At 37.4% G+C, this 23,222-nt stretch overlaps 1 protein-coding gene across 1 annotated transcript in view; it reads right to left on the bottom strand.

Annotated features, from left to right (window-relative positions):
* LOC103178557 (neuronal PAS domain-containing protein 3) overlaps window positions 1-23,222 on the bottom strand; it is a 328,481-nt gene that overhangs the window by 131,550 nt on the left and 173,709 nt on the right. The gene's annotated exons all lie outside the window — the stretch shown is intronic.

The raw sequence follows: 23,222 nt of genomic DNA, 5'->3' as shown, positions 1-23,222 counted from the left end.
CAGAGATTCTGTGAAAAATAGATTTTCAAGAAACATGATTTAAATGCAATAAAAAGTCACGCATTACAGGTGTAACTCTACTTCAGAGTAACTATTACAGAAAAACAGCATTACACTGATGAAGAATTTCTAGTACTTTATAATACAGTTTAAGGAAATGAATAGTGAGATACAATAGTCTCCTCTCACTTGAAGTATAGCTGTCAAGGTGACAAGCAAACTTTTCAGAACTTAAAATTAAGATTTAAAAATGTCCAGGTTGATCTATTTTCTGAACTGCCTTCATGTTACTAATATTTATAAAGACTCAACTGAGCAATTTTACATACTAATAATAAACATTTCACTAGCAGACTAGCAGTCAGATGCCAATGGAATGTAAATTCCGCTTTGATCAGGTAATAATAATAATATTTTGCCCACAAAATATAGTCAATATACTTTACAGTATATTCTGTGAAGTGCTTTGAGACGTCTTAAAGATGTGATAAGGGGCTATATCAAATGCAAGGATTATTATTATTATTATTATTAAGCTCCTGCTCTGCCATTGTCATGTGTTGGAGGAGGAGATGATGAGCTCCTGTAACAGACAACCGACACTTAGAGTCAACTCCAGGAGAAGGCTGCCCAGGAATCGATTCCAGAGAAGCAATTTGCAGATATGACTTTAGTTGAACGTTGCTTTTTGGCACTCTAAGGTAACCTACCAAATGATTGACTCTAATGGTACAGTCCACCTCTCAATGGCTAATTAGGCCTAGGTTGTGTGGAGCCCAATTACATATCTCACAATTGCACAAGGATTATTATTATTATTTACTGGGACAGAGTTGTGTGAGCAGGGCAGCAATAACAACAACAACTTGCATTTATATGGCGCCCTTCACCAAGGGGAGACTCCCAGAGCGCTTATAACTCATTGTTACGGTTTTACGCCATTTTCAAACCTACGGTATGCCTGCAATGTTGATCACTTTAACGTGGCAAGCAATATTAAAATGGAATTAAATAAAATATCAAGTCTTGCAAATACAGTATTATATAAAAACTTTTTTTTAATTGCAATATAGACCGAAACATCTTTGGAACTACTAGATGAAAGTAGAATATTTCAAAATAATATTCTATTTGAATGGAAAAATGGTACACCTATGTTCTATAAATATTTAATGCTCGAGAGTGACATTTAATCGATATCATGTTATAACAGTAACTGAATCTCTGTGACTAGAATAGAAAAAATATTTCAATTCCTCACAGATTCCTGCTAACGCTCAAAAAAAACATCCCAAAGCCAAGTATTTCAGCAAGGATGATGAAAATGGTTATCACATATCCTTACGCAAACAGTTCCCATACTTGAAGTGGGCTCAATCATGAGCAAAATAATGACCAGAATATTTGAAAGGTTTCTTTTCCTACATGTAGAAATCCATAACATTTCAAATATTTTGTCGGAACTGATCATACGAGTAATTCAGTATGGCAATATTGTATAAACAGTTTCAGAATTTGCATAAATATAATCTTCCTTTCAATATTTTTTGACTTTTCATTATTCAACATTTGCAGTAACATGTGTGATTTCACAGTGTAAAATTGAGTGTTATGCATATATGATTGAAAATGTATAGGGCTGTGTAGCAATGACATTTCAATAGTACAAACAATTAAGTTGTTAGATAACAGGGTCCCATACATGATAAAAGAAACTGAATCTGCAACACATATAAGGCCTGAGATTGCATGGGGCAGTTTCCAAAATCACCACATTAGTAACTTATTAATTCTAAAATTAGCTCACATTTTGTCAACAAATACTGGTAACAACAAAAGAATGAAAATAATTATACTACTTTCCTACACACATGTAGAACCAGGATCCCCACAAACAGTTCTTAGATATTTTTGTGGGGTTCGGTGTCCCTTCAATCTATCCCTTCATTCGAGATTAGTTGAAGCAAAGCACTGAAGAAGCTGTAGTTTTCTGTATTGAGTTTGAGATGAAGTACAACACATTCTTGTTTAGCCCGATTGTACCAGGAGGGTTGGCAGTTTTCTGACTTTAAAATATTGTGTTTAGAGACAAGGAAAATAGTGTGTTCCCTGGGCACCTCTTTCAATCAGCTGTCATTTTACTTAATTAATAATGGATGACCACTGGTACTCTACCAGGGAATTGAGGACAGGCAGGTCAAACCGAAGGACAAGAACAGAGGTCAAGTCCTTCAATCGACCCGCTATTCTCAATTCCCCTGTACAGTACAGGAGAAGGCCATTATTACTATTCAATCAGTTTCTGCTACGGTTTGAGCCACATCCTTTTCTTGTCCTTTGCAGGTATCAGAACTCCCTGCCTGAGCTCAAACAATATAGGAGGACTCTCTCCATTGCCATTCCTGTGCCAAAGAGAGCGATCAGTCAACACTCAGTACCAAGTAAGTTTACTTTGACCAGATCTGAATATAAACTGTATAGTTGAACCAATGAAGAAACAAAATGCTGTTCAAAACCAAATACAGGACTGCTTATGTACTAATGCTATCCAAAATTAAATAAAATTGAGAACAACCTTATGAATGGTTTTGTATTAAAAATAGTAGAGCTGTAAAAAAAACATCAACAACGACAAATTACATTTGTATAGCGGCTTTCACGTCAGGAGGACATCCCAAGGCGCTACAAATAAATATTGCTGACTTCTTGGTATGACAACTTAAGTTATTGTTATAATGTAAATTAGGAAAGTATCACGCAATTTTCATCTAAGTGTTTCATTTTAGATAATGCTGGGCTAAACATGCTCAGATGGAAAGTTCTTCAGTTTCCATGGCATTATCCTGAATGAATCCTCTGCAATTGTTAACTGCCATAAGGTTATTTGTTGATAAATGGAAGTGAGTCATTATACACTGTATTTCCATAAGTACTGGAAAAAACAGATCCAGTTATTTAAGAATTAGAAGTTGTATGACCATGACAAGAAAATGGCTTCGTTCTCTATACTTAATTTGAAAAATTAGAAATATGTCCTAAACATACATAGAATGAATCACAAGCCTCATATCATTGCACTTTGAATTAAAAACTACAGCACAGGTCAAACAAATTTAATGTTCATTAAAATAAACATCTGTTCTAGTGCAATACAGAGATGTAAATATCATATCTATGGATTTTAAGATTACTGAGTATTTACTGCATTTAGTTCTGCCTATTTCTGCATCTGCAATGAAAGCTATGGTCTGTTAGGGCACTGAACAAAAGATGCTGTAAACTAAAGTATTGGAATTTTGAAAATTAAATTTCTAATGTAATCCAAACATTGCTAAGAATATCAGATCTTGAACAGTGTTTTTTCATATAAGTGACTAACTGGTGAATTGAGAAATATAGACCTCAAAACAAAGTAAGTTTAATTTTTTTCCATCACTGCACTTCCAATTGCTTTCTTGATTCACCTCTTCAAACTGAAATGTTGAGACAGGCGACAAACAATCTCTACTCCACTGTCAGCAGAACTGCAACCCCACCTGGTTCTCCCATGGGTATCATTTCACATAGTTTGACATTAACGCCTTAACTGTCATAGCACACCAGCCCTAGTTTATGACAACTTTTGTCAAAATAAATGTTGTGGGAGAGAGGAACAAAAAATTGAAGAATTCACTCCAGTCTTGGTGTAGCATTGTCTACACAGCAAATTGCGAGAAACAATTTCATCTGTTAGCTTTTCTAACAGAGTATACAAACGTGTCCCTCATGGCTTTAGCTATTCTTAATTTCTTTTGCTCCAGAAAATAACAATGCAAAAGAAATGTGGCAGATCAAATTTTTACAATGAACAACAATTCTACAATGAACAAGAATAATTTACACATAACAATCTAGCCATTACAAAACAAGTTAGATATCTAACAAGCATTCCTACAAACTAAGGCAACTTCTGCCAGATTGTAAAGATTTAATTGCTTGTGACTGGTGTCTCTCCTATGTCTAGCACCAATATATAAGCACTGCTGAACTGTTCATTTCGCAGAACTATCAGTCTGTATTGACTCAAATAGAGTAGTTAACATGTTCTCTCTCTCTCATTCTGAATCAATTAATTTATCCCTTGGACATCTTACAGTGATGTCCCTCTATCCAGGCTTGGTGCCGACCTTGATTAGTGTGCACAAAGGTAAGCAGTTTGTGTTGAAGCTCTGCACCACCATCTGGTAGAACCACCACTTAGTGGGTAGTGAGGTGTGTCCAGACTGTGAGCAGGAGGATGGTGGTAATACTCAAATGTATTTTATCCTGAGTTTTGCTACTTACAATGTAGCTCACAGAGTGCTTGGTATCCATTTAATGAGGGCTCAAACTTTTGGCTTGTCAAATATCTAATGACCAACTTGTGATAATGGGGGGGGGAGGAGCAGGATTAGTTGGCTACAAGTTGACACATCTGGCAATTGAAGACAGGAATCAAGCGAATCTCTGTGGCAGTCTTGGTCATCTGATACTTGAGCCAGGCAGGCTCATAGTACTCCAAATCACTGTTGCTGAAGGACCAACCAGCCTGGCTTATGAGCAAACCAGTCATGGGGGGCTGGGATTCTTCCCACTTGGTGCCTATTGACCTTGCAAATCAAAGCCCTAACGAGTAGTGGTTCTAGCGAGACAAACAGCAGAAAGCTCACCATTGTTTGCAATGATGAGCTGTGCAGTTTTTGCTGGTTAGATTCTAGTAGCACCCCAATGCACTACCTGGGGTCCTGAAATGTAGGGTTTTCCTAACCTGCACCTAAACTCTACATATTTTGACATGGTTTCTTGGTATTAGTGCTAGGTAAGCAGGATGGGTCCCACTGGGGAGAGAGCGGTGCACGCTCTATCCTAAATAAACAGAAACCATACCTATGTGGAACTCTTAGTAGTTTGATGCAACTCTTAAGCATGGTGATGTATTTTTGCATGTTTTAGATACCCAGCTGACAAAAAGAAACAAAATGCCGGTTTAGGTGCCAAACTGACTTGTTTCTCCATTCTGGGGTTAGGTTGGGAAGTCCTGTATTTTGCACATGGAACAAAAGGCCGATTCAACACCATGATCCCTCCATATCCCCTGCACGTACTCTGCAGCTCTGCGACCCCATCACTCCCACCCTCACCCGACTCCACTGGTTCCCCATCTCCCAGAGGATCGAATTCAAGATCCTCATCCTCACTTTCAAGGCCACTTGCCCCCTCCCACCTCTCTGACCTGCTGACTCCCTATCAACCTGCCCGCTCCCACCGTTCAGCGGGCTCTGGTCTGTTCCATGTCTCCTGCCCAACCCGCCCTACCATCGGTGGCCAGGCTTTCAGCCTCTCTGCCCCCACACTCTGAAACTCCATCCCACAGTTCCTTCGCCTCACTTCCTCCCTTGCCTCTTTGGTTGCCCTCCCACCTCTTTGCCTTCCCTCACCCCAACCCCACCCTTCCCCCATGCTCGGGCCCCGACACCTGACTGTTCAGCACTTCAGGACGTCCTCCCAATGTGAAATGCGCTCTATAAATATAATTTTGTTGTTGTTGTGATGACACTGACAAAACTGAGACTTCAGAAATAATTTATAGGGTCTAATTGTTTGGTTAACCATGTGCAAACGTATATGACCAACTTGAGTTGCACATGGGCTGTTAACCCACCCTGCAAGTTAGACTCCATATAAATGCTACATGAATATATACAGTAGTAGGTGATACCCAAATGCATAAGACTGTACAGAACAAGATTCAAAATTCCAAAATAGTGCCTCGGGTAATGAAAAGCAAACTGTGTCACATATAGAATTCAACCCAGAATTCAACTTCTGTGAGAAGCAAGAATTTCTGTGTTTCTGTGTGTTGTGCTTTGACTTGCAGATTGCACTTAAGCACTTCCATTGCTTAGAACTGGAAAGTGCTCCAGTATCAGTTTTGAACCAATTCACTGAAGCCATCACAAGAGTAAATACAGCATAATATATTAAGTGCCTGCCAATTTTTTTTTGTTTCCCTGAAATTAAAATGACAAAGATTTGGGGGATTTAATGTTTTCAGAATTGGTGAAATTCTGTACACTGCATCCTCCACATCCCCTGCACATAATCTGTGCAGCACTGTAAAGAAATGCCAGGTGCCTCCCCAAATAAAAAAAGCATAAATCAGATGTCACCGCTGGCTGCCTTTGCACACTTCACAGACAGTTACGCAACACTGGGAGAGACCTGGAAGCAACCCTCTGGGCTAGGAATGTGCCTGCCTGAACATCCATTTTAAACGAAAATCAGTTGATAGAGAGCAAGTGAAGAGAAAACAAGAAATTATGTAGAAACAAAGAAATAGGTATTTCATCTCATCCTACCTGAGATAGTGCTGCATATTTTGGAATTTCCTCAATATAGTTTGTTTTAATGTTTTAGTCTATTTTTAAATAAAAAACAAGAAACCATGTCAAAACTAGGACAGGTAGTCATAATAGTTTGACAGGATACTGGCCAGGAACAAGTCACTTACTGTATAATCAATAAGTATGTAATTTAAGCAAACATTTTAGGAAATAAGTGAATTTAAGATTAAGAACGATACATGCCAGTAAATATTATTCTCTTATTAGTCTCAATTTTACTAAATTATCGATCAATCCAATTCTTAATGCACACTGATGTTAACAGTCCTGACAGCTTTCAATAATATCAGAAAGAACGAAAGGCCCAACATTTACAAATTGCTTGAACTTACTAAGCTGATAACAAATTCACCCAACTTCTTAGTAATGAGAAACTAAGGATATATCTTATGAGACTCGACTCATTCAAATTTTTCTATCAAGGGTTTTCAAACCGACGATTTGCAAATTTATACAGAAATGCCCAAAGTGATATCTAACAGTGTAGCAAGGCTCCTGCCACTTGTAAAGGACTCTGAGGAATGCATCTAAAGAAAACACATTGGCCCTGACCAGGATAGTCTAATTATGGTAATTGCTTCAATACCCGTGCTTTATTTATGCTAAGCAGCTAAGATAAATAAAAGGAAATTGCTTTGGGTCTAATTTTATTCATTTTTTTAATGCAAACTAGCCTGTGTTTGTTATGCATTTGCTGAGCTGTTTACATTAAATTCTGCAGGTAATTGCAGTTTTGTCTGCACATTTATTGGTTTTTGCACAGAGCTCAAGACAAAGTCCATCTGCTTTATGAAGAAACTGTTTGTATTACTTGGATTACAAATCAGACAAATGATCCTGTAATTGTTTATGTATTTGGTATGACAATTTCAATGTTATGCCTGCAAAACGTGTAAATTTAGCTTACACTTCTTGAATGCCAAATTTCTTAGCACGAATTAATCACAAGGAAATGCAAAATGAGTGTTATACAAACAGTTAAGCAGGTTATCTTGCTTCAAGGCTTCATAGGAGAGTTAGGTAATTCTTTGCAATACCGTAATATCAAGAGATGTGCAAAGGTTGTCTTTCTATTCCCTTGATATACCTAAAAACAGAGAATCAGGAATAATCCAGGAAATTATGTGTACAAGATTACCTGGATGACAACCTACTATTAGATAATTAGACTCAAGTAACTGAGTCTATTAATAATTTGCATAGAATCAATGCCTGGTTTCTCTACACTTTGAATGCCACTAGTCCATCAGGAAGCCATGACACGAGAAAACAAGGTATTCAACTGAATATTTCTTGTATTGCATATTTCGTAGTTTTACTTATATATTTAATGCCCAGTGTTTTTTTGAAGAGGTTTAGTTGCAATTGCACTGTAGTTGGACAAGACACACCATCATTGCTGTAATGTGATACCACGAGGACTGTGACCACAAGCAGTCATAACATTCTAAGAAATGATCTAGCTTGAATTCAGCTGGGAAGAAACCGCTCAGCCTGCAGCTAAACGTAGTAAATCATTCCAAGCAAAAAGTTACTACAATTTCTCCCTTGAGAAAGCTGTCTTTTATGAAGGTCAAGTTCTGGGAAGTAATTAAAATTGAATTTGGAAAATTACAATCATTCCTAAGTCTTAGAATACCGTCAGTCTTCAAAATCACTACTTGTACCTGATTTTTGATTTGGGCTTTTAGCAGCAAAGTATTCAAGGAGGGAAATGCCGTATAAGCTGAAGGAAACTACTATGCGTTACTATATATGCAAAATCCTCACTATGACACAGTTAACAGGAGCACTTCATATTGATACCACTGGTCCTTACTTTAATTGGAAATTTATCAATTGGATAAATTTATTTAATTGGAAGATAAATCAATTTATCTATGTTATTTATCACAGTTGTAGAAAGTACTAAGTTCTTTATCCAAAATACTTTGTGGAATTATGTAGTCACATCAAGGACAACTAAAAGGGAAGCGTGAAAATACAAGTCATTTTATCGAGATAAGAGTGTAAGAATAATCCTTGTATTTGCAATGCTTCTTACTGATTTGATACCTGTAAGTGGTGAGCACATGGATTTAGTGAGTAAACACTTAGGTCTGGTGACAATAATATACACAAGTTAATTTTGACATCGTAATGAAAGCTGAGGCTAAAAATAATATGGATTTCAAGACTTCAGATTAGAAAATTCTGGGGCTAAGAGAAAACATCTTGGGGGCAGACAGATAAAAAGCGAAAATAATTGAATCTTAAGGAATGTAGAAAGGAAGTAGATCCCTGTGATATAACAGAAAAATAGTACAGCTAAGATCTCAGTGATTGAATACGGAAGCCAAAATCTGCAAAGGTAAAATATTGCATACAATTACATGGACTGTACAGCATGGAAATAGCCATGGAAATAGTGTTTGTATATTTCCCATATGCTTCCTCCCCTTCTAATTCTCTCTCCCTCATACTTGCAGACTGGTATCTCATCAAAAGATTTTAAGAAAGAATAAAGTCCAGTACAACAAAAAGTGACGCATACGTCCTAAAAGGATATGGGGCAAAGTAGGACAAGAAAGCTGTCAAATGGCTTTCCACTGTATTGAAACATTCTACGATTCTATAATGCTTTGGGTTTTTGTTTGCTCAACCAGAACTAAAGATGCTGTAATTGTTGAACTGAAGGATAGAAAATGTTATCCCAATATTGAAAAATGGAGTGAAGCGGGCAATGTAAATCTAACATCTGTGATGTGGGAAATGTGCAAGAGCACTTTACAGGAAGTAATTAATATTCATATTAGAGTAGACAGCTCAGGTGAAGTAGCTAGTCATGGCATAGGCATGATGGGTGAATGGCTTCCTTCTGTGCTGAAAGTTCTGTGATTCATTTAAACAGCATGGTACCATAAGGACTATTCAGACTAGCTTTCGAAGCAATAGGTCATACATTAATTGGAATTCTCTAAGAAGATAACTAAATTAGAGATGAAGGATATCCAGTAGATACAATTCAGTTAGATGTTAGGAGGGCATTTGATAAATTTACGCATATGAGATTTTTTGAGATGATTATATTATAATAATATTATTGTTATTATTATGATGAAGGCTTATTGATTTGATGGTAAATTAGCTAGATGGATTGAATACTGGTTTGGAAAAGGAAAGTAGATAAATGGATTTGAAGCCTTGTCCAGTGGGTAGTGACGGGTGGCGTTCCACAGGGGTCTTTTCAAGATTCCTTACTTTTCCACAAATCATTAAATCAGTAAGTAAAGGAACAGGAGATATATTTTAAAGAGGATATATGTAAAGTAACGTACAAAAGCAATGGGATTCACAGTAATGGTTCGAGATTACCTTTTCCACACGAGGATATATGTGAAGTAATGTACAAAGCAATGGGATGCATAGTAATGGCTTGAGATTTCCACACGGTTTCAATGCCACATTTCCAGTGTATGAAACCGACAAATATGCAAATTTGGCATCAATGCAAGATGAAAGATATGCCCCACTGAGGTTTAATTTGCTGAAAAAAACCCTTGTGAATAGTGAAAACATAGCCAACCCTTTGTACCTTTGTTCAACTAGAAGTTAAAACTGTGATTGGCTTCCTAGCGGCTTTCCAGTGGGTCAGCCGCGACACATCCAGGATTCACTGTTTAGAAATCCTTTTGCAAATTTCGCAAATTAAACCCTACTGATACTAAACACAGCGAATAATTAAAACATGTTTATGATGAATAAGTCAGAAAACTGAACTGTTTTCCAATGGAGAAGAGTAGACTGACAGGGGACATAATCAAGGTCTTTAAAATTGTGAGAGGTGTGGATAATGCAGATGTAAGCAGGTTAATCGATTTGAATTATGACTGGAAAACTAAAGGATTTGAATGCAAAATAAAGAAGGATCAAGTGAAACTGGAGATTAGAAGTTTTTTTTTCTTATTTGGCACAGATATGTGAATTCCCAACAGAATCAATTTACTAATTAACTAATTTTCAAAACAAAACCTGGACAAAAATCTGGTTATGAATGAAATTGAAGATTATGAGGATAGATGCACACGATAACATTCCCTGCTCAATACAATGTTTTTATGAATCTTGGATGATGGATGAGTCATCTGTGAAATGCAACTGGACACAAATAAATAGTTAAGGTTAGAATATAATTTTGGGAGCTTTGAATAAGGGAGAAAATTCACGAAACTAAGATGCATTCATAAATCCTACATCTTGGATTTGTAATCATAGTTAGCTAATCCTTTGAAAGGTTTGAGTTATAACAATGTAAATTGTATGGCCTCTGCAGAAACAGACTTGAGGAGTAAAACGACCCTTTCACATTCCATTCATATATACAAATATTACCCTTGAACAGAATAAGGAAATTTTGTTAATTAAAAACTTGTTGAATGAGTTTAGTTTCATCACCCGTGTTGTAGATATAAATGTGACCATCTAATTTTAACCATCATTAAAGTTTTCAACTTAATCTGAAAAGATCCTGCTACTGTTAATGTTAGTAGTCAATTACTTTCTGGGTAAACGTTTAATAATATTGGGCATAATGCAAGGACGCTTATATTGGAAACCTACACAGTTAGAAGATAAATAAAATGAGCAGCCTTTCTAACAAATTACCTTTTCATTTTTCTTCTAGAGTTAGATTGGGATGTAATAATCTTTTGCTATATTAGTATGACTCAAATAAGCTTATCTAGTTCACAAAATGTAACTAGATGTCAAACAGGTTGACTGATACTGATGTGCTTGTCACCAAGCATTATGAAGAGCAGAATCAATGTTAGTTCAAACAGAAGCAACTGAGATCTTCCTGTTGTCAGCAAACCTGATTGTGGTAATGGTAACTTAAGCTCAGTTTTGTGGAAACTGCAGATCCTGAGATCTTTGTCCTGCTGCACAATAGCACCTGTTTAGACACCTATAGCAGAAACCTAGAGCTAAATAGGAAGGAGAGTGATTGTATTTGTTCTAGACTGGCCCAAACCTAAATAGGACTGCATTCCATGCTAAATATTACCCCTAAACATAAGACATACATAATGTAAGCAAGATTCAAGGGTCATGTTTCTTGCTTTAAATTGTTTTAATTCTATCATTTTCAATGTTTTATGTGCATTAGAAAACAGGCTGCAGAAATTATTACTCAAAACTGCAAAGAAAAGTATATAAAGTACTTATAATAATATACTAATAATCCTTGGATTTGATATCGCGCTTTTCACGACTTCTAGACGTCTCAAACTGCTTCGCAGAATATACTGTAAAGTGAATTGACTGTATATTTGGGGGCGAAACATGGCAGCCAATTACGCTCAGCAGTGGCGGACAAACAGTCGTGGATTGAATTGACCGATTTATTATTTTCTTTTGCTTAAGAGATTATTATCAGGCATGTAGAGTAAGGAAACTTGCCCAAGGTTCTATCCTGCCGGGAATCAAACCCAGGTCTTTTGCTTGTGAGGCGAGCGCTCTAACCACTGAGCTACAGGACTCCATAATATGTAGCTCCAGAGTATGATAGGGAAAGATTTTGGGAAACAACCAAAACACACCATACCTCTATCAGGCACACAACAAATATAATAATAAATAATCCTTGAATTTGATATAGCGCTTTTCACGTCGGGAGGACGTCCCAAAGCGCTTCACAGAACACACTGTAAAGTGAATTGACTGTATATTTGTGGGAGAACGCGGCAGCCAATTGCGCACAGCAATGTCCCACAAACAGTCGTAGATTGAAAATAACCAATTTATTATTCTTTTGGTTTGGATGGATTATTATTAGGCTCTGTGTGGAGTAAGGAAACTTGCCCAAGGTTTCGCCCTGTCTGGAATTGAACTCAGGTCTCTCACTTGCAAAGCGAGTGCTCTAACCACTGAGCTACAGGACTACCACCTATATAAAACTATATACCACCTATATAAAACAAAACTATATAAATAGTTTTGCGGATATCACAAGGGTTTGCAATATAGATCCAATGATGACACTCCACAATGATCTGAAATAAGTCTAAATACTGACATGTCCACTTGGCATCTAACTGGTTGATTATTTTCTGCTTGCAGTTTTCAGCATACAAGTTTAAATGTGAAATAGTTCATACTCATTGCATAGCAATAAATGCTAAATACAGTAACATGAAAAACAGTAAATAAGAGCAATACATTTCTCATTTCCTTTACAGAGCTCATTATATATGGCAGCCATGCTTTTCACTGAATATTGCATGAAATTTAAAATAATAAGACTCCTTGCATTTGATATAGTGATTTATCACATCTTCGAGACATCTCCAAGCGCTTCATAGAAGACTGTATATTTTGTGAGCAAAATTGGTAATCCTGTACTTGTATAAATATTATGTCTAGAACAATTGAAATAACCCATGCAGTTATTGTATACACAAGTATTGGGAACATGCTTATAAGAAGGGGTCTCAGGAGGTCCAGACAGTATAAGAATGTTTCAGAATTGACTTTGAGGCTCTATCTGCCACACAGTGTTCTAGACTTGTAATATCTTTGATACTGTTGGGTTTTACCAAATTGGTGCTTGTGGTGTTCAGTCCTACACCGTAGCAGACTACAGAAGCAAATCTTGGTTAAAAAAAAATCATATGTAGCGTTTTACACATGAGTATTCAAAGTCCGCTGCCATTTGGGAAATTTCGAGAAGAGTCTCAAAATATCATTATATGGGATGTTGGAGAAAATTCACACTAGAGCAGATGCTGGACCTTCTGCAGGATGAACATTTGTACAGTGTTTTTCACAAACTTGTAGCTTTACATTAATTTAAATTTATAATATACAGTGGGAGATGTGATCAATGTCACTGAATGTATAATTACATTCTCCTCCTTTAATACCCTGGTAAATAATCTTTTCAAATTTACCATAAATATTCTAAATCTCTGAACTGGTAGCATGTACAAGCACTTCACTTCTGTATAAGAATATCTTTCCTTTTACAAACTTCACACGTTCAATCGAGGGTTACTTTGACATTCTGTTCACAAAGGTCAGTGTTCTCGGTCCACAATGTACAGATGACAACTGAGCCATCATTGCCAAGCCAAAGGTCAGATACAAGCTGATTGGTGATAGAACTATCAAATTAACCAGTCGATAGAAGCAAGCTACAAAAGTGGGCTAGTCTCCAGGGATTTTCACCAGCCAAATGCCAACTTGTCAATACTTTACTGGCGAAAGAACCACAATGTTTGCAAAACCATTTCAAAGAAATGTGATAAAAAATCAATCTTTAAACCAATTATTTATGCAAAGTTTACCATTGCTTTAAGTCATGTAACACAAGTTCTAATAAGAATTCTACATAACCATACAACGGTCATTGTCTTCATCACTTTAAATTAAGCTTAGGACTATTTGTATCTCCTCTCGAGCAATTTGGTGTCTATTTACTGTGGAATGTATCCTCCCAAACAAAGGAGTGTTCAACAGCACTAAAACAGAATATTCTCTGCATTAGGCTAGTACAGTATAATAATAATAATAATAATCCTTGCATTTGATATAGCGCTTTTCACGTCAGGAGGACGTCCCAAAGCGCTTCACAGAACACACTGTAAAGTGAATTGACTGTATATTTGTGGGCGAACGCGGCAGCCAATTGCGCACAGCAATGTCCCACAAACAGTCGTAGATTGAAAATGACCAATTTAATTAATGTTTTTGTTTTTTGGAGGAATTATTATTAGGCGTGTGGAGTAAGGAAACTTGCCCAAGGTTTCGCCCTGCCTGGAATTGAACTCAGGTCTCTCACTTGCAAAGCGAGTGCTCTAACCACTGAGCTACAGGACTCCACTTCTGTATGCCAATCATAAACCCATTGCTGGAGCTGTATAGTAGTAGTCTTATGTAAATTGCCCTCAGGTACTGGGTTAAAATTACTGCAACACTAGCAATGTGAAGATGATGGTGGGATTCAGATTCAGGCCATTCTATGAAACTACAAAACTACACGATCCTTGAGAAAATAACAATCAGTCACTACTGAAGTTAGGGGACAACAACTTAAGTTAGTGGCATCAATATGGCAAAAGGGAATCTTGAAATCTTGAAGTGGACATGATCAATAACATTAATATTTGAAAAATTCAATAAAGCAAACAATAATTGCTGATTTTTGCCTGAAAACTATTGGTCCTCGAGTACTGAATTGTTTGGCTTTGTATATTGTCAACATATCATTCTGTAATCCACTGGTTGTGGCACAAAAAGGACATTGTATATTGGAACCAAACAGCTCAGAATCTCCTATACAATAAGAATACTTTTGTCATTACACAATATCTTAGATTTAGTTTGAATTAATGTTGGCAAGTTACAGTTCCCCCACATGCACCTGAAGTACAATTATAATGATATTCAGGGGAGGGACCAGTCACTAGGGCTAACATAATAATACGGTGATTCAACTGCAGGATGTAAAGAAAGACTGCCTTAAAACATTTGTCTTAAAACAATTCAGAAATATAAACCTTCAGTGTCTGATTGATAACATCGAACTATGTGTGCACTGTCTTGTCAAATCAAGGCTAGGCTGGACGACTGATGGACTTGACCTTTGGTCTCATCCTACAATCGTCTAGCAGCCTAACCTCAACTTGCAAGACAGCACACAATTAGAAAGTCTAAACAGTTTATCTCTAATACAATGGATCGAAAAGATTTTGATGTGTTAATTTGAATACAGAAGCAAGAAGCAATGCCTGTATGAAGTCTTAAATGTCATTTTGCACCATGCATGGCAACACCTGATTGACTGAATTTCACTTACTGATTTAACAATCTTCATTACATTAATATTTTTGAATGTGCTTAAGAAACAGTGTACACATGCACAGAAATTGTATAGTACACTGTAGATTTTTCAATCCTTTGTGGTTTATTGTCACTTTCTCCAGGTTTGTTTTTTAAGATGGTCGCTAATGAAATTATAAAACATATTTAAATGTTAGAGCATATGAATAATGAAATGTCATGGTAATACCACAATTACACCAATACTGTGTATATCATCAATCAGCACAGCTTGGAGGTAGACATTTAATTCAGAATATTTGCTGTTCAGGCTTGCAGTGAATATTTCTTTTCAGAACAGCACATTTTTGTACACAGTTTAAAGTTCTGGACAATTTGAATAGTTTTTGGATTAGCAGTGGCTCACGACATTGTGAAAATAAATTATATCTGGTCCCTGCAGATTAATATAACCGAGTACAATTGAATTCATATCGACCTGCAGGGACACTGCAGTGCAGGCAACAAAGAATTTTCACCTTTAAACAATACTGTAAAAAAAATGAAAACCAGAATGAGTTAATGATCTCTAATCCATTTTAATATGATTAACTATATGTCTCGATGCAAACTTATGCAATTTAAATGTTGAATTCCAGTAAAATATGCAAAAAATCAACTGCACAATGGGATTTAACCTGAGTTAGAATTGAAAGCTCCAATCACCTCCATCATAGTAATACAAATGTAGATTTTACTGCGCACAGCTTTCAACAGTGGTGTCACAATTCCTGGATTACAATTGACTCATCCATATCAACCTCAAGCATTTTCTTGATAGAAAGTGAAGCATGCATTCTTTACAGGAATTTAGCATGATGCATTATGTGCTAAAATGCCAGATGTAAAATCTCCTCATACTGTACATAAAGCAATACTAATACCTAACCTAGTTTAAATGAAACTTTATGCCATTTATGCTAATTTCATTTCATAAATACACAGGTAAGCAGGAGAATTGTGCATCTTGTATGTCACAGATCTTTATTAATCTACTTTCCCAACTTATGAGCAGCAATTTTATATAGAAATAAAATTCATGTTATTAGAATCACTTATTTATACCACCCATTTTCAAATTCTACACCAATATCTCTGTTAATATCTCATCCTCCAATCATACCAAAACTTTAAAAACAGTCTTAAAATATATAGTAACTTGATGAAAAGCAATTTCACTGAGCATAAAAAACTATTACAGAATAGGCATAGAATGGAATAGTATCCACAGATTACATTTATGAATGTATGTGATTATAAGAAAATTAATTTTATCCTTATTTGCTTTTGTTGAACATTTTTCTAGTATCTATGCAAACAGTTGTTTGCATCATACCTGTGGATTGAAATTGGTGGAAAAATCTTCATAAGTAATTACACTTTCCTATGTTGCTCTCAGAACAGTGCAATATGATCACAAAAGTCCAAGGATAAAGACTATCCATGGAATATTAATGGAACAAAAACAACTTTTTCATAAGATCCTGTAATCCAAGACCCGTGTACAGTACTATTGTAGTCAGCAAGGAAAGCTGGAATCAACACATATAAAATCAATATCAAACAGATCAACAATATTGAAAAGCTGAACCTGGCTACAGGACAACATATTCTCTATTTCTTTCAAAAAATGATTTTTATAATAAAACCATGTAGTACTCAGCAAAGAGGAACTAAAACCAATCATGTCTCTTGTTCTTCAAATTGCCTATCTATAAACTGCTGTTTGTGATGACATTACTGAAGCCTTTTGAAATTTACAGGAAAGCTTGTAATAGTCAATCATTGCAAAGGTCTTGTAAATGCTGTGAGCAGACACCATTCTTAGAAAATGATTCTTTTTGATCCATTGCTGCATGTGGTACGAAGAGTCCCAGTGCTTTCGATAGAACTTCACTCATAAGAGGAAATAAGATGTTTTAAATTTTAATTCTAAGGCTTCTTAAAGGCTTGTCAAGGCTACACAGATAAACTTTATTTACTCCACGATAAACTTTATTTACTCCACGATGCATTTAACATGACGATTAAGAGAAAGTGCTGAAGGAATGCTGGAGCAACCTTTGTAACTTTTCAGTCAGTGACCCTCTTAAATGATTATGGTCCACCTTGTCATACCTTTGTCCATTTAATTTTGAACGCCTGGTTCCCACTGCACTTTTAGAGGCAGGTTGTTACAATAGCTTGTGCAGCGCTTTGGGACATCCTCCCGATTGAAAAGCTCTATACAAATGTAATTTTATTGTTGTTGTAGTTTAGCTTAAATCAGAGTTGAATAATGTGATCAAAAAGTATATTTGCAGCTGATGCAGGTTTAAAAAAGATGTGTAATATTATTAAAAGAGCTTTTTGCTTAATGTTGGAGTTCTGGGTATGTACTTAGTTATAACAAATCCGTCAGTCTTCAGTCAATGCAACTAGAACAAGGAAGTATAATTCATTCTTCTGCTCCTCATTGTTTCACTGATGCAGGTAAAATTGCTTTGTTTCCAGCAGCATAACCTGGACTTTAGTTTAAATTCAATAGAAATTAGAGCTTGGTATTTAAAAAAAGCAACAATAGTTGACGTTGCAATAAAGGGCATGCATCTGTGTTGATTCATGCACTTCTTTGGGGAAAGAGCCCAGAGATTTAGAACAGAGCTAAGTGACCATGATCGAATATAATCAAACATAGAATTAAGAAGAAAAAAAATTTAACTGGTAAAACACCCACTAGAAATGATGGCAAGTAAAAATATACACAAAACCTTCACAGTCTGTTCCAGGAATATGTATTTTATTAGGAGAAGGTGATGAAGCCAGAGAGCAGCTTGAGAATAAAGAAATTATTAAAAGAGTGATGATGCAACTGTCAGAGTGCTGAGGGAATAGAACTGCTTGCTTGAAAACAGAGAAATATTATAGAAAAATCAGACTGAGGTGAATGACAACTAAAAGAGAAATAGGTTAGTGTGAACAGCAGCTTGTCCAAATTGTCTCAATGACAATAATCTGTCTGCTTGAATGGAGTGATTGGGATCTCGCTTTATGATAGTTAACAACTAAAAAGAAGAGCAGGCAAGGGAAAGAACAGCATGAGCAAGAGCTAAAGTGGTACCCAATGAAACTTTTGGTTTTCCGAACCAAGAAACATAATAATTCTTGCATTTGACATCCTACCTTATCACATTGTTGAAATGTCTCTAAGTGATTCACAGGATTTTTACTGTGAAGTGTAGTGATTGTGTACTTGGAGGTAAATTATAACCAAAAATCATGGCCAAGTGTAAAGGTTGAGATTGAAAATGTTGAAAGTCAAATTAAGCAATCATTAATTGCAAGGTGCTTTAAAGGTGGATTTTAAAAAATCCATATCAGAAACACCTTTCATCTTTGACTAAATTGATTACTGCTCCCACCATTGATTTAACTAATTTGCTTGCCTGACAGCAGCAATCTTGAACAGCAACTTTTAACAGCTCAAAAAATACACAAGTAGGTAAATACATTTGACAAAGAGGCCATTAAAACAGAAATACGGCAGTCTGTCTGGAGGAAGTAAGTGCAAGGCATGTTACAAAGCATGCTCTCTTTGAAGGATTTGGCCAGATATTTCCAGTCAAACCATGAGGAAATTCCAGGCGCAACAATCTATCAACCTTACTATGTGGGAAGGTACATTATTTTGCAGATTCATCATGGCCCCTTATAGGCTATTGGGTTCCAGTATTAGCTATACGGTTCCAGTATTAAATACAAGGTTCCAGTATTAGCTGTAGGGCCCTAGTATTGACTCAGAATTAGTTGTGCAACTTTTCCAGGGGTTGGAACTAATGAAATATTTGATTAGTACATGATTAACTTGAAATGTGAAATGATATCACTCCAGCCACACAGAAGTGAGTATTTTTACTCATGAAATATAAAAACATATACATCTTTTTGATTAAGGGCAGCTTATAGAGAGATTCTTCTGCATAATGCAAGGAAAGATCTGTGGGTGGATAAAGTTGATGAGACATGTACTTATTTATTTTTAGGCTGGTGCCTTTGCTCATCATGGTGAAGAACAGACTGGAAATGGAATATTGTCAACCTTTTGCACCGAGTGTCTACCTCAAGTGTTTCCTATTCAGTCAGAGCATGGGTAAGATCAAGAATAAGCTTCCTCAATTCTAACCTCAGAACAACATCTTTATTTTTGTTTAGTGTTCCCATTTCTACAAGTAAGGTATTTTGATGGCTGCGCTGAGTGAAGGTACAAAATACAATCAAGTCACGTAATATGATACTATACTGATATTGCTTTTTTTTTTGGTCAGCTGGGTGTCTGACACATGCAGAAACCCATCACCAAGCTTAAGCGTATCCCAACCAAGCTGAGATTTCCATGGATTCCACCTACTCATGGAAATCCCAGAGACAGATTGTTGGAATGCACTGTGCACTCTCTCCCTAGAGGGACGCATCCTGCTTACCTAATTCCGGAAAATATTAGGCGCAGGTTGGCAAGAGCCAAGGCTTCGGGACCCCAGAGCGTGAGTTGGGATACTGCTGGTGCCTAACCAGCTAAAACCACATAGCTTGCCATTGTACTGCTGTCCGGCAAGCTTTCTGACATCCTAACCATGTGTGACCAGGGCTCCCTCTGCCTCTTCGGCCTCCTCGACCTTTCAGCCGTCTTTGATAGTGTGGACCACTCAATGCTCCTCCACCGCCTCTCCTCCCACCTCAACCTTCAAGGTTCTGTCCTTGACTGGTTCAGGTCCTACCTTTCACACCGCCTCCACTTCGTCTCTCCAAACAGCTTCTCCTCCAGCCCCTGCACTGTCTCATGCAGTGTTCCTCAAGGCTCTGTACTCAGTCCCCTCCTCTTCAACATCTACATGCTCCCCTTGGTGACATTATCCCATGTACTGTCGCGCACCAGGCTCCATGACCCCATCACTCCCACCCTCGCCCGACTCCACTGGTTCCCCATCCCTCAGAGGTTTGAATTCAAGATCCTCGTCCTCTCTTTCAAGGTCATCCATGGCCTTGCCCCCTCCTACCTCTCTGTCCTGCTGACTCCCTACCAACCTGCCCGCTCCCTCCATTCAGCAGACTCTGGCCTGTTCCATGTCTCCCGCCTGACCTGTCCTATCATCGGTGGCCGGGCTTTCAGCCTCTCTGCCCCCATACTGTGGAACTCCATCTCGGAGTCTCTTTGTCTTGCTTCCTCCCTTGCCTCCTTCAAGGCCAGTCTCAAGACCCTCCTCCGATCGTGCCTTCAGTCGCCCTCCCACCTCTCTGCCTTCCCTCACCCCTACACCATCCTTCCCCCATACTCGGATCCTGACCCTCGACTGTCCAGTGTTTTGGGACGTCCTCCTGACGTGAAAGACGCTCTATAAATATAATTTTGTTGTTGTTGTTGTTGTTTCCCGCTGCTTATACAGTTAGGATCGTACTACCCATTTGGGCTTTGACTTGCAGTTTGTTGGACGCTACCCTGAGTGAAAGGCGCTATATAAATGCAAGTTGTTGTTGCAGGGTTAACAGGAGCTGAGTGGGAGGACTCCCTGTCCCAGTGACTGGCCTGCCCTTCTAGGTCCTGCCGATGAGCCAGACTGGCAGTGCTGTCATCAGTAATGCTCTGGAGTACTGCAGACCCACCTGGCTCAGGAACTATTGAGGCCGCCAGAGGGCTGGCTTGATCCCAACATTTCATTACCAGGCACGTCACATTGGAGTCAGTTCAGCTCAAAGGAGACCACTTTACCTCCCCTAAGGAGGATATTGCATTTGCTGGGAAGTGTACTAAAAATACCCTAATTCATTGGACAGAATATCTTTAGTTGTGTTGGCTTTTGAACAATTATCCTTTTATTTTAGGCACAATTAAGAAATGACAGATTGCAAAGTACAGTATAATAAAATTCAATTTATTAAGTGGAACGACACTCCTGATGAGCAGGTTTAATGCAATTTCCTGCTGTTTTTGCCCCGCTAGTGCGTCATGCACATGGCTGGTGCTTGTGTATATGTTCTTCCAGTTGAAAGATTTGCTGATAACTGTATATCATTTATAACTTCAGCTTTCCTTCATTTGAACATATGCATTATTGTGATGCTGGATGACAATGTTCTTTCTTTACTTTGTGTTTTTTTTACTTCAAGTTGTGCTATATCTTCTCCGGCTCCTACAAGTTCAGCAAGCACATGTTAATGCTATCCCTTGAGAATTCTGAGCTTAGAAACCCCTTTGAATATTGAGGGGGCACATCTCACTAAAATCTCATAACATCTCTCTTGAACTGGGTCCACCAGCACATGTAGGGCTTTGTCTGAATAATGACTAATCCAAATTTGTCATTCCACCATTTTAACTTTGAATCACACAGTATGGCTTTATATGAGGATTTTCAAATGATATGGTGCTCGATTGGTTTTCAGCTGCTTCAGAAACATTAAATACTGATTACTGTAGGTGAGTCAGTGTTCGCTGAACTATTTTCATTACCACCAACAAAATTACATTCCCCAACAACGGCATGAGTGCTGATGCGATTTGGTTGGAGTTATTTTTAAAAAATGTATTAAGTTTATTCTCTCTGTACTTCAAAAAAGAAATAGGAATTTCTTGAACATCGTGATACAATATTTATAACAGATTTCAGTTGGTGGCACCAAATAAGGTAGCTCTGAATCCAAATATATATGTGAAACTCGATTTCCAGAATCCTTTGTACACTGCCAAATCTTGTTTATAATGGGGATTGTTGTAAAAGACAATGAACAACAAAGGATAAGTGTCAACCATTACCTGGATCTTCTGTTCATCCTCATTGGCTCGGCTAACGCAGGCATGCTCCCTATTCCCCACATCCTCCACACCACCGTTGGTGGCAAGTTTTCAGTTACCATTCCCCTAACCTCTGCAACTCCTCATCTCAATCCCTGACTTTACACTTTACAGTGACTCCAGTGAAGAGCTTTGAGATGTACTCCTGATGTGAGAGGTTCTTTATCAAATGAAAGGATGCAAAGTAGTTTCAGGTAATGGGAATGGCTTCTGGTGGAACAATAAGAAAAAGACAACCTGTTAATTTTAACCTGCAATCCCTGTGTAATATTTCATAGATGTTGGAGCTATCTTAATTTGGATTAACAAATGTGACCTTTAATGTGTTTACAGGAATTCCAGGATCCATCATAAGAACCAGTTGTGGCAAAAGTTTACCAAAAGTGTCACAAAACAGCAACAAGGTTATTCATTATTTGCGGGCAGATCTAATTAATTTTAGCCATGCAGCAGTTTCTGAATAACTAACTGCCCTGTGCGCATATGTATAAATCAAGCTCAGGGCTATTCTTAATAGACCAAATAATTCAGCAAACTCAGCAAATGGACCACAATACAGCGTTTTGTCTTCATCAGAGCTGCCATTTCATGGAGGAATGGATAAACAGAAGGTTAGGGAAAATTTGATTGTTACCAATTATCAGCTGTGGGAATCTTACCGTGCAAAAATATCACTCACTAATCTGCCTCTTACATAGTCTCAAATATTGACTCAACCTTCCAGCTAGAGGAACATCACACATAAATATGAAGAGCTAGAAGATACAATGAAGGATCTGCCATGGTGGTTGTTTTTCTTCTATTTGTTAACACCAACATCAAGTCCCATTACCTGAACATACTACTGAAGCCAACCTGCTCTAAAGTACTACATGTGTCAGAAGAGAAAAGACAAAAGGATTCATTCTAAAGCAAATCATTTATTGAATTGCTAAATGTGTGGACCATCAAGTATTTCACCAAGAAGTCGATATCACACACACATGAACAAACACAAACCACTGTGTTCTATAACAAATTTGATCATTTGTAGCTCTCCCTCCAACTTCCAATTCCATTCCCTTTTTAAAGGTCTTAAGTCAACTTTACTTTAATAGCGTTTGCTGGTAGTCCTT

Source organism: Callorhinchus milii, unplaced genomic scaffold (genome assembly GCF_018977255.1).
Source record: "Callorhinchus milii isolate IMCB2004 unplaced genomic scaffold, IMCB_Cmil_1.0 Scaffold9, whole genome shotgun sequence".
Lineage (NCBI taxonomy): Eukaryota > Metazoa > Chordata > Chondrichthyes > Chimaeriformes > Callorhinchidae > Callorhinchus > Callorhinchus milii.
This window is presented reverse-complemented; position numbering and strand designations above follow the sequence as displayed.